Here is a 9,605-nt window from a genome sequence, read left to right on the forward strand (position 1 = left end):
ACCACGGCGCATGCTCAGGGGGCCTCTCCAGGAAATGAATACAATTTAACTTAGAAACTCTTTCCAAAAGAGGAGGAGGGCGGGAGGGGGAGGAGGAAGAGGAGGAGGAGGAGGAGACGACTAGTGTTGCAAATAATGTCATGAAGAAAGCAGAGAATCAGTTCATCTGTGATTCCAGGAGAGGGGAGGCTGAAGCAGGATGATTGCCCATGATTTCTAGGCCACCCTGAAATACAAATCAAGATCCTATCTCAAAAACAAGAAAGGGCCAGGCAGTGGTGGCGCACGCCTTTAATCCCAGCACTCTGGAGGCAGAGGAAGGTGGATTTCTGTGAGTTCAAGATCAGCCTGGTCTGCAAACTGAGGTCCAGGACAGCGAGGGATACACAGAGAAACCCTGTCTTAAAAACAAAAACAAACTGGGCATGGTGGTGCACGCCTTTAATCCCAGCACTCAGGAGGCAAAGGCAAGCAGATTTCTGAGTTCGAGGCCAGCCTGGTCTACAAAGTAAGTTCCAGGACAGCCAGAGCTATACAGAGAAACCCTATCTTGAAAAACAAACAAACAAACAAACAAACAAAACAAAAACAAAAGAAAAAGAGAAAATGAAAGTTAGGAGGAGGGGATAGAAAAGACAGCTCACACAAAATAGAAGGTCTTTGCCATCATACATCCAGAGAGTCGTGAATAAAGAAAGTGTAAAGGGCACGGCAGAAATACAAAGGAATGTGTTCCACAGTGGGAGAAGGACCTAAACAGACACCTCTTTAGTGAGGACACACAGATGGACAGGAAGCACATGAGGAGATGAGGAAATGGCTGATTGCCAGGGAAACACAAATCACAGTCTCACGGAGGTACTGCTACAAGCTGCAGAGACAACCATCATCAGAAAGACCAACAATGCCAGGCAGTGGTGGCGCACACCTTTAATCCCAGCACTTGCGAGGCAGAGGCAGGTGAATTTCTGAGTTCGAGGCCAGCCTGGTCTACAGAGTGAGTTCCAGGACAGCCAGGGCTATACAGAAAAACCCTGTCTCAAACAAACAAACAAAAAAAGAAAAGAAAAGAAAGACCAACGACTATGGAAGGTTCTGGAGACAAGGAACCCCCCTGCCCTCATACTCTGCTGGTGCGCACACAGTGTGGGGCAACCATGGTGGAAACCACTGAACAGTATCTCAAAAGGTGACACACAAGGTTGTCATGGGGACAGCGACTCCTCTCCCAGGTCACACCAGAGACATTAAAGTCCTGTGTCAGCGCACAAACACACATGCATACCCCTGAAGACAACCTCGAAGCAGAGACAGCCAAATGCCCTGCCTCCGAGGGATGGACATACAACAGACAGGCAGCACACTAAGTCCTCGCGATTGTCCAATGGCGCACTCGAGCCACCTGAAGGAGAGAACGCAACCTGTCCACATGACAGGGTGTTGTGCAGCCACAGGAGTGAAGCATGCACTTTCACACAGGGTAGGTGAAGCTTATCGATGTGCTGAGTGAAAGAAGCTGGGCGCCCAGGGCAGGCGCCACTCAGCAGAGCCACTTACGTGAAGTGTTCAGAAATCGGAGTGGTGGGCTCTCAGAATGGGGAGGAGGAGCGCAGGGATGGGCTGCTCGCGGTGGCAGGGTTTCTGTCTAGGTTCATAGAAGGGCTAAGCATTGTGACATAGTGGCTCACACTGTATGAATCGCTATTCACACCCATGGAACTCACCCAACCGATACAGCATGTGAATCACATCTGTTTTAGGGAGGGGTTCTATCGCTGTGGGAAACAGCATGGCCGAAAGCAACTTGGGAAGGAAAGGGTTTATTTCAGCTCACACCTCCATCCAAGGAAGTCAGAGCAGGAGCACAGAGGGAGGAGCACAGAGGGAGGAGCACAGAGGGAGGAGCACAGAGGGAGGAGCACAGAGGGAGGAACATAGAGGGAGGAGCCATAGAGGGAGGAGCCATGGAGGAACCCTGCCTACTGACTTGCTCCCCATGACTTTTGCAGCCTGCTTTCTTATAGAACCTAGGGCAGTCTGCCCAGGGGTAACACCACACACAGTGGGCTGGTCCATCTTCATCAACAAAATGCCTCCCCCCGACTTGTCTACAAGCATATCTATCTATCTATCTATCTATCAATCAAAGATCTATTTATATATGTGAGTACATTGTCACTGTCATCAAACACACCAGAAGAGGGCTCCAGATCCCAACATAGATGGTTGTGAGCCACCATGTGGTTGTGGGGAATTGAACTCAGAACCTCTGGAAGAGCAGTCAGTGCTCCTAACCGCTGAGCCATCTCTCTAGATCCCTGCCTATAGGCCAATATTAAAGAGGCATTTTCTCAGTTAAGATTTTCTCTTCTTGCCAGGTAGTGGTAGCACAGGCCTTCAATCCCAGCACTCGGGAGGCAGAGGAAGGCAGGTCTCTGCATTTGAGGCCAGCCTGGTCTACAGAGTGAGTTTCTGGACAGCCAGGGAGGGCTACACAGAGAAACCCTGTCTGGAAAAACAAAACAACAAAACATTTCCTCTTCTCTGATATGTCTAGTTTGTATCAAATGGACAAAAAGCAAACAGCCTCGATGCCTCAACAAAGCAACTGGATAAAACCTCCAGGGACTTAAGCTCAAGGGGCTGTATTGGTGTATTGGTGTATTGGTGTATTGGTGTATTGGTGTTGTAGTTTGGTTGTACTTTCAGAGGTCGGCTGGCTTCCGGTACTGAAGAATTCAGGGTTTGAAACCAGGGTAAAGCCCACCACCCTGTGAACCGAAGAGAAAGAAGTCTGAATGTGTTGTGTTTGCCTAAGGGGCTTGAGGCCCAGCACCCTTTGTCCTGAAGATCCATTAAATAGCACAGGAGATAGGGAACCAGAAGAAAGGGGTGCCATCCTAGTTGTGTATGCAGAAGGCAAGGTGGGGAGAGGGCTTGAACAGGGAGGGGGGAGTCCTCAGCCCCTCACTCCCTCTCAGGCTCAAAAACAGGCATTAAGCAGCCGGTGTGGACTGTGTTTGAGCCAGATGTGAACACTGGAGACTCAGGTTGTGTCTTGGGCCTCCCATAGCTGATGCTGCTGTGACCAGTCTGGGCCATGCAGCAAACCCTTTGCTGTGATATGGAGACACTGGGCAGGAGAGCTGCAGAGGTAGAAGGCTGGGCAGGCTTCCTGGAGGAGGAGGACCACAAGCCACATCCTGAATCCAATAGAAGGAACCCAGCTGTCTGGAGCCGGGGGTACAGGAGTTGAAAAGCAGAAGAGGGGGTATATTGAGAGAGCCATATGTCATCCTAAATTCAGGGAGTTGGGGGGGGCTCTCCCTGAAGAGTATGGCTATGAGCTCTTCTGGGTCCCTGTTCATCTGATGGAGCCAGTCTACACCAGCCAGGCCTCAGTCTACCACGTTGATTTCGTACCCCTTAGATCCACCTTGCAACCCACAGCAGCCACTGTCTCCTGAAGCCGTCTCTCAGACCAGCCCTTTCTCATGTGATGAGCCTTTGTGCTCCCCAGCTTCTTCTTTCTTACTCTTCCTCCACGTGGAGCTGATCCCACTGAGACAGGAAAGTCGGATGCAGAACACCCTCCCCTCCCCCGGCCCCTGGTTGCTGGTCCTCACCACACTGATGGGCCGTGGGAGCAGGGAGGAGGGCGACGTAAAAGTAACGTGTTGGGGAGCAATGGTAGGGAGGCGGTTCCTCAGATGGCTTCTATGTCCCCCACACCATCTGCTGAGCAGGAGGGGTGAACAGGGCCCCCAGAGTTTCCCCACAGTCCGTACGTTGTGTCCCCAAGTGCTGTGTTGGAGATACCAGCTGGAGTCTAGCAAGTAGGGAAGGTGGGTCAGAAGCAGCCTGCAGATTACCCTGAGCTGTGCCCTTCACTGTACGACAAGCTTCAGTTCCCTCTGGCTCAGGGATGCAGGCTGCTTGCTTGTTTGTTTTGCTCATCTACCATGTAGTCAGAATCATCTGTGCCGGGAAGGTGTGGAGCTCAGCGCCACGTGACAGGTCCACCTGGCCAGGCTCTCCATTCCCTGCGTGAATGGACGAGACCATGAATTAAAAGACAGTCACATGACAAAATGGTACGCCTGGTTCAGTGTGCGTGCGGATGGCACTCAGAAAGAGGGGCCGGCCTGGCCCGGCTTTCCCTTGCCTCTGGAGGTGAACCCCAGTGTGAATGTGTGCAGGGCACTCGGGCAAAATCATGGGAGTGGTTTGAGCAGCACAGCTGCAGCTGAGAGAGCGGCTCCCTAGGGTCTCTTGTGGTTGAAGGCTCAGTACCCAGGTGAGGCTGTTGGGAAGCCGCAGAACCTTTGGCAGGTGACTGTCTAGTGGACTGTCCTTGATTGTACTCTTTGGAGGTGAATTATGGGGCCCAGCCTCTCTGACTCCACATCTGGCGATGTAAACTCTTCCACGGGTAGACGTGGGCCTTTGCTAAGAGAAAGGGTCCTCCCCCAAACTGAGCCGATGTCTGCTTTATGCCCGAGAGCCTGAAGCAACTGCCTCAGGTACTAGGCTATAGTTGTTTTTCTTTACAACCAAGTAGTTCAGTCTGAGAAAGTTGAAACAAATGTCTATTGGAGACAAGTGGAAACAAATGTTTATTCAAGACAAGAGGCGCAGCTGTGCAGACAAATGGTGCAGGGCAGAAAGGAAGGGTCCCACATGATCCCCTCACTTGAAGTTCAGAAGCAAGCAAGAAGAAGTTAACCAGCATGGGTTGTTAAATGACAGGGAAAGGCAAAGATCACTAATTCAGGTCCATGGTTTTGTATGAGAGGAAAAGAATGTAGGTTACAAAAGTAGGTTTCCTGAAGATAAGATGGATGCAATTCCTTAGCCTGGGTGGTCCTTCCATGAGTAGTCAGTATGTAACCACTCACTAAGTATACAAATATGCACTTGGCCATGGGCAATGCTCACCTTTCCCAGGGAGTGGACCATGAGATGGAAGGTGCACCCCCGTTTGCTCATATCTACCTTGGGCCAATGGCTCAACCTGTCTAAGACTCAAGATCCCTCATCTATAAAGGGGAAAATAACAACAACACTATCATACCTGCTCTATAAAGTTGTGCTAGGATTACAAATGACAGCAAATGTAAATTGCTAACTCCAGTCAGTTACATAAACTTAATTTTCCAATTTTAAAGGGTTTGTATACCTACCCCCAAAGACTGAGTGTGTAGCCTGACCTCAATGTCCTTAGAGGAAAATCAGGCAAAATGGGGTGTCATAGTTAGGGTTTACTGCTGTGCAGGGACACCATGACCAAGGCAACTCATATAAAGGACAGCATTTAATTGGGGCTGGCTTACAGGTTCAGAGGTTCAGTTCATTATCATCATGACAGGAAACATGGCAGCATCCAGGCAGGCACGGTGCAGGAGGAGCTGAGAGTTCTACATCTTCGTCTGAGGGCAAAGAGGAGAGGCTGACTCTTCTGCAGTGGGTCAGGGCTTGAGCACTAGGAGACCTCAAAGCCTGCCTACACCATGACACACTTCCTCCAACAAGGCCACACCTTCTAATAGTAGCACTTTCCTTGGGCCCAGCATATTCAAACTACCACACCATCACCACCATCACCTCCACCACCATCATCATCCCCATCATCATCCCCCTCTTCATCCCCATCCCTGTCGACTTGAGATCAACCGTTCCACCCACAGACTGCCCATCCTGACTTGGTCCTGTCCTCTCTCCTGCAGTCACTTTCTTCCTGCTGTCACAAAGCAAGACACTATTCCTTGACTGGGGTTCCCAGACCAGGAATGGACCTCGGGCTTTAACTGACCCAAGCTGAATCTGGCTCCCATGATTCAGGAGTCCCTACAGGCAATGCTTACAATGAGGAGAGAAGACTGCAGGAGAGAAAGCGAGGCCACAGGGAACACAGAAATAAAAGCTGGCAAGAGGTTGACTGCAGGACTCAGAGGCAGAGACTTAAGCTCCAGTGGCGGCAATGACTGGAAGTCAGGGGGAGAGGCATGGGAGAAACTGAGTCATTTGGGACCTTGACCTTGAACCCTGAGACTCAGAACTTTGGGCAATAGACTACTAGCACTGCAAAAGGCCCCTGGTCTGTGGTTATTAGTTAGGGCCGGCCCACAGCCCAGTCACTGACTCGCTGCTGTTGTGGGGGTGAGTAACAGGAATGAGACGGATCAGCAGAGCTCTTGCCAGCATGCTAGAAGGCCCGAGTTCGGGGCTGGTGAGATGGCTCAGTGGGTAAGAGCGCTCGACTGCTCTTCCGAAGGTCCGGAGTTCAAATCCCAGCAACCACATGGTGGCTCACAACCATCCGTAACAAGATCTGATGCCCTTTTCTGGAGTGTCTCAAGGCAGCTACAGTGTACTTACATATAATAAATAAATAAATCTTAAGAAAGAAAGAAAGAAAGAAAGAAAGCCCGAGTTCAATCCCCAGCACAGCCCAGGCATGTGCACACCTGTAATCCCAGCTTTTAGGAGAACCAGGAGTTCAAGGTCAGCCTGGACTCTGTGAGATCTTAAGTCATGCAAGTGTCCAATGACTTCAGCTTTGTGAGCTATGAAGTGTCTAATAGATCTGCTCAATTAGCTGACCAGAGTGTCAGTGTTTGTTTATTTTATTATTATTATTATTTTGGTTTTTCGAGACAGGGTTTCTCTGTATAGCCCTGGCTGTCCTGGAACTCACTTTGTAGACCAGGCTGGCCTCGAACTCAGAAATCCACCTGCCTCTGCCTCCCAAGTGCTGGGAGAGTGTCAGTGTTGATGTGGAGTTGACCTCATAAATGGACGGCCATAGCTGTGTTACAAACACACAGCAAACAACAACAGAAGCAAAAACAAAAACCCAACAAGCTGGAGTTTGCATGACCCTTGGCTTAAAACAACAATCCATTTTGTTCAGAGACTAAAGATATGAGGTTGGAACAGGGATTCTCTTCCAGGATGATGTGTGCACACACTCTTCTGGGAGTCTGTCTTTCTTTCTTTCTTTCTTTCTTTCTTTCTTTCTTTCTTTCTTTCTTTCACTTTTCTTGCCTATGCACCATCTGGGCTTCTTTGCAGCCTGGTAACTGTCCCGAGCTCCAGCAGTATCCCCAGCTGCCCCTCACTGTTCATGAGCTAACTTCCATTGTGCTTGCAAGGCAGTCAGGGTTTAGGGAGCAGGAAAGCAGAACCCACCTAGGGGTGGGAGGAGGCTTGGCCATGCACCCTAAGACCATTCATATGGGAAATTTTGCTTTTGGGGTGGGGAGTATCAGGGTTACAGGTGACACTAGATGGTGACTGAGTTTTTCTAAAATATTTGTTTTTATTTTATGTGTGTGTGTGTGTGTGTGTGTGTGTGTGTGTGTGTGTGTGTGAGTGTCTGAGTCTCTATATGTATACCATATGTGTGCAGTGCAGATGGAGACCAGAGGAGGGCATCTGAGTCCCGGGAACTGGGGTTACAGTTGATTGGGAGCCATGCAGTGAAGGGGTTGGGGGAGGGGGGAGACTCAAGCTGATTGGATGCTCAGCAAGAGCAGCAAGATCCATCTCTCCAGGCCTGAAACATTGTGTTTTATAGGCGCTTTCTTGACAGTTTGAAATAATTTCCATTCAGTTCTCAGTTCTTAACACCTTCTTCTTGGGATGAGCAAGTCATGGGGACTGAGCCCAGCACCTCCTGCATACCAGACAAGCTTTCTACCCGTGCTCACTCCTCAGTCCATGGCTGAGTTCTTTCAAAGAGACAAGCAGGTTCAATGGGGGGATGAAAAGGAGATTTCTGCATAGAGGAGGCAGAGTGCCAACCCCCCTCCCCACCCCCACACACCACGGAGTTACAACCAGAAAACATCCTGGGCATGGAGCAAGAGAAGCAAACAACAAAGAGATACAGAAGCTGGGACCTCAACCGGTCTTATTTTTCTCATTAGCAAAGCTCTTTATCCAGAGGGTAAGAGCCAGACGGTCTTCTAGACAAGGAGAGCCTGTGATTCCACCTGAGGTCACCGAGGCCAGGTTTCCAGCCAAGCTCAGCACCCAGAGAGTCTAGGGAGGACTGAGGCAGGAGGACTGAGGTGAGAGGACTGAGGCCGAGGCTCAGTGGTAGAGTGCTTGCCTAGCACACGAGCATACAAGGCTCTGGTTTCATCAACAGTGAGAGGCTGCAGAACCCTGCTTAGGAGGGCAGCTTTGGCTCTTTCTTGGCTCTTGTTTTAAGTTGCTGGGTGGTACTGTGTTTAAATCACTCTGGCAAAATTCCTCTGAAATGCAATCAATACCTCCAGCCCTACTTTATGGGGCAAATGGTTCCAAACTGCACAAACACGCCTCAAATGTCTTTGCTCCAGAGACCAGAGCAGGTCATATGGCCTGAGCGACCCTGGCAGTGGGAGATAAGTGGGGGGGTTCAGGGGAGGGTGGGCAGGATGGCAGAGAGCAAAAGGCATGCGTGGTTGGGGGTAGCAGTACCCAGTATCTGGCTGGAGGCCAGCATCACTTACCAGAGGGAATGTGTTTGCCATGCAGTGCTGTGTGAGCAAGGGCTGCAGAGTCAGCAAAAGGGGGCAGGAAATAAAATGGAAGACGCAGTGTGTTGCCAGGCATGGTTTGTCCCTACAGTGTAGGGGAAGGGGTGACAGGTTGAGAGCTCAGCATCCCCATCAAGATCCCCGTGACAATCCTACTCCCTCACCCTCACCGTGACCCAACTGGAACTGTTAGGCCCATTTTACAGGTCAGGCAACTGAGCACAGAGACATGAAGTGGCTACCCAAAGCCACACAGCCTGGAATCAGGATGCGAAGCTCAGCCTAAAGAAGATGAGTCTGTGGCCCACTTGACCACATCCTGGTAATAGCTAACAGACTCATCCCACTGGCTCATAGTCCATTGAGATTAACACATTGGAACACACAGAGGCAAAGAAACTCTGGGAGGTTGGGGATTCTCTGGGCGCACAGCAGGCTGGTGGGTGTCTGCTTGGTGATGATGGGCTATCCATGCTAACTCCCAATCAAGTCCAAGGTGTGCCGCACCCAGAAGTCCACCATAGGCATTTGGAGGACCATCTGAAGGCGAACCCTGACTCAGGGACCAGAGTGACTGGAAACCTTGGACACTGAACAGGAACTGGCAGCTTCTCAGAGTCTTTGGGGAGAAGAGAGGAACCTGCCACTTGACTGGCGGGCCTTTAAGGAGAGGTTGCTGTGCCTAAGACAAGGAGTTGGGGTTGGAGTTGAAATCTGGGGTTCTGGAAGCGCCCTGATGATCCCGATGATCCTAGCTGGCTGCAGGTGTCACCGTGCACCTCTTTTGCTCCCAGTCTGAGACTCCCCACCGCCGGGGCTTACTGGGTCACTTGTCACCACCAACCCTCACTAACCCCAACCCTGTGCAATTGTGAAGCCATGCAGGCCCCCTCCTCCTCAGCCCACTGCATTGCCCGCTGCCATTCCCTGCATGCATTCCGGGAGCGCAGGGGATGTGGGCTCCTGTCTTCGGATTGATGGTCCAGGAAATGCATTTTCAATTAGTCCCAGGATGCTAGCATCTGACAGCATCTCTTGGAGGGGGTGGGTAATGAGGAGAGAGAGAGAGAGAGAGAG

The sequence above is a fragment of the Mus pahari genome, chromosome 20, assembly GCF_900095145.1.
Source record: "Mus pahari chromosome 20, PAHARI_EIJ_v1.1, whole genome shotgun sequence".
NCBI lineage: Eukaryota > Metazoa > Chordata > Mammalia > Rodentia > Muridae > Mus > Mus pahari.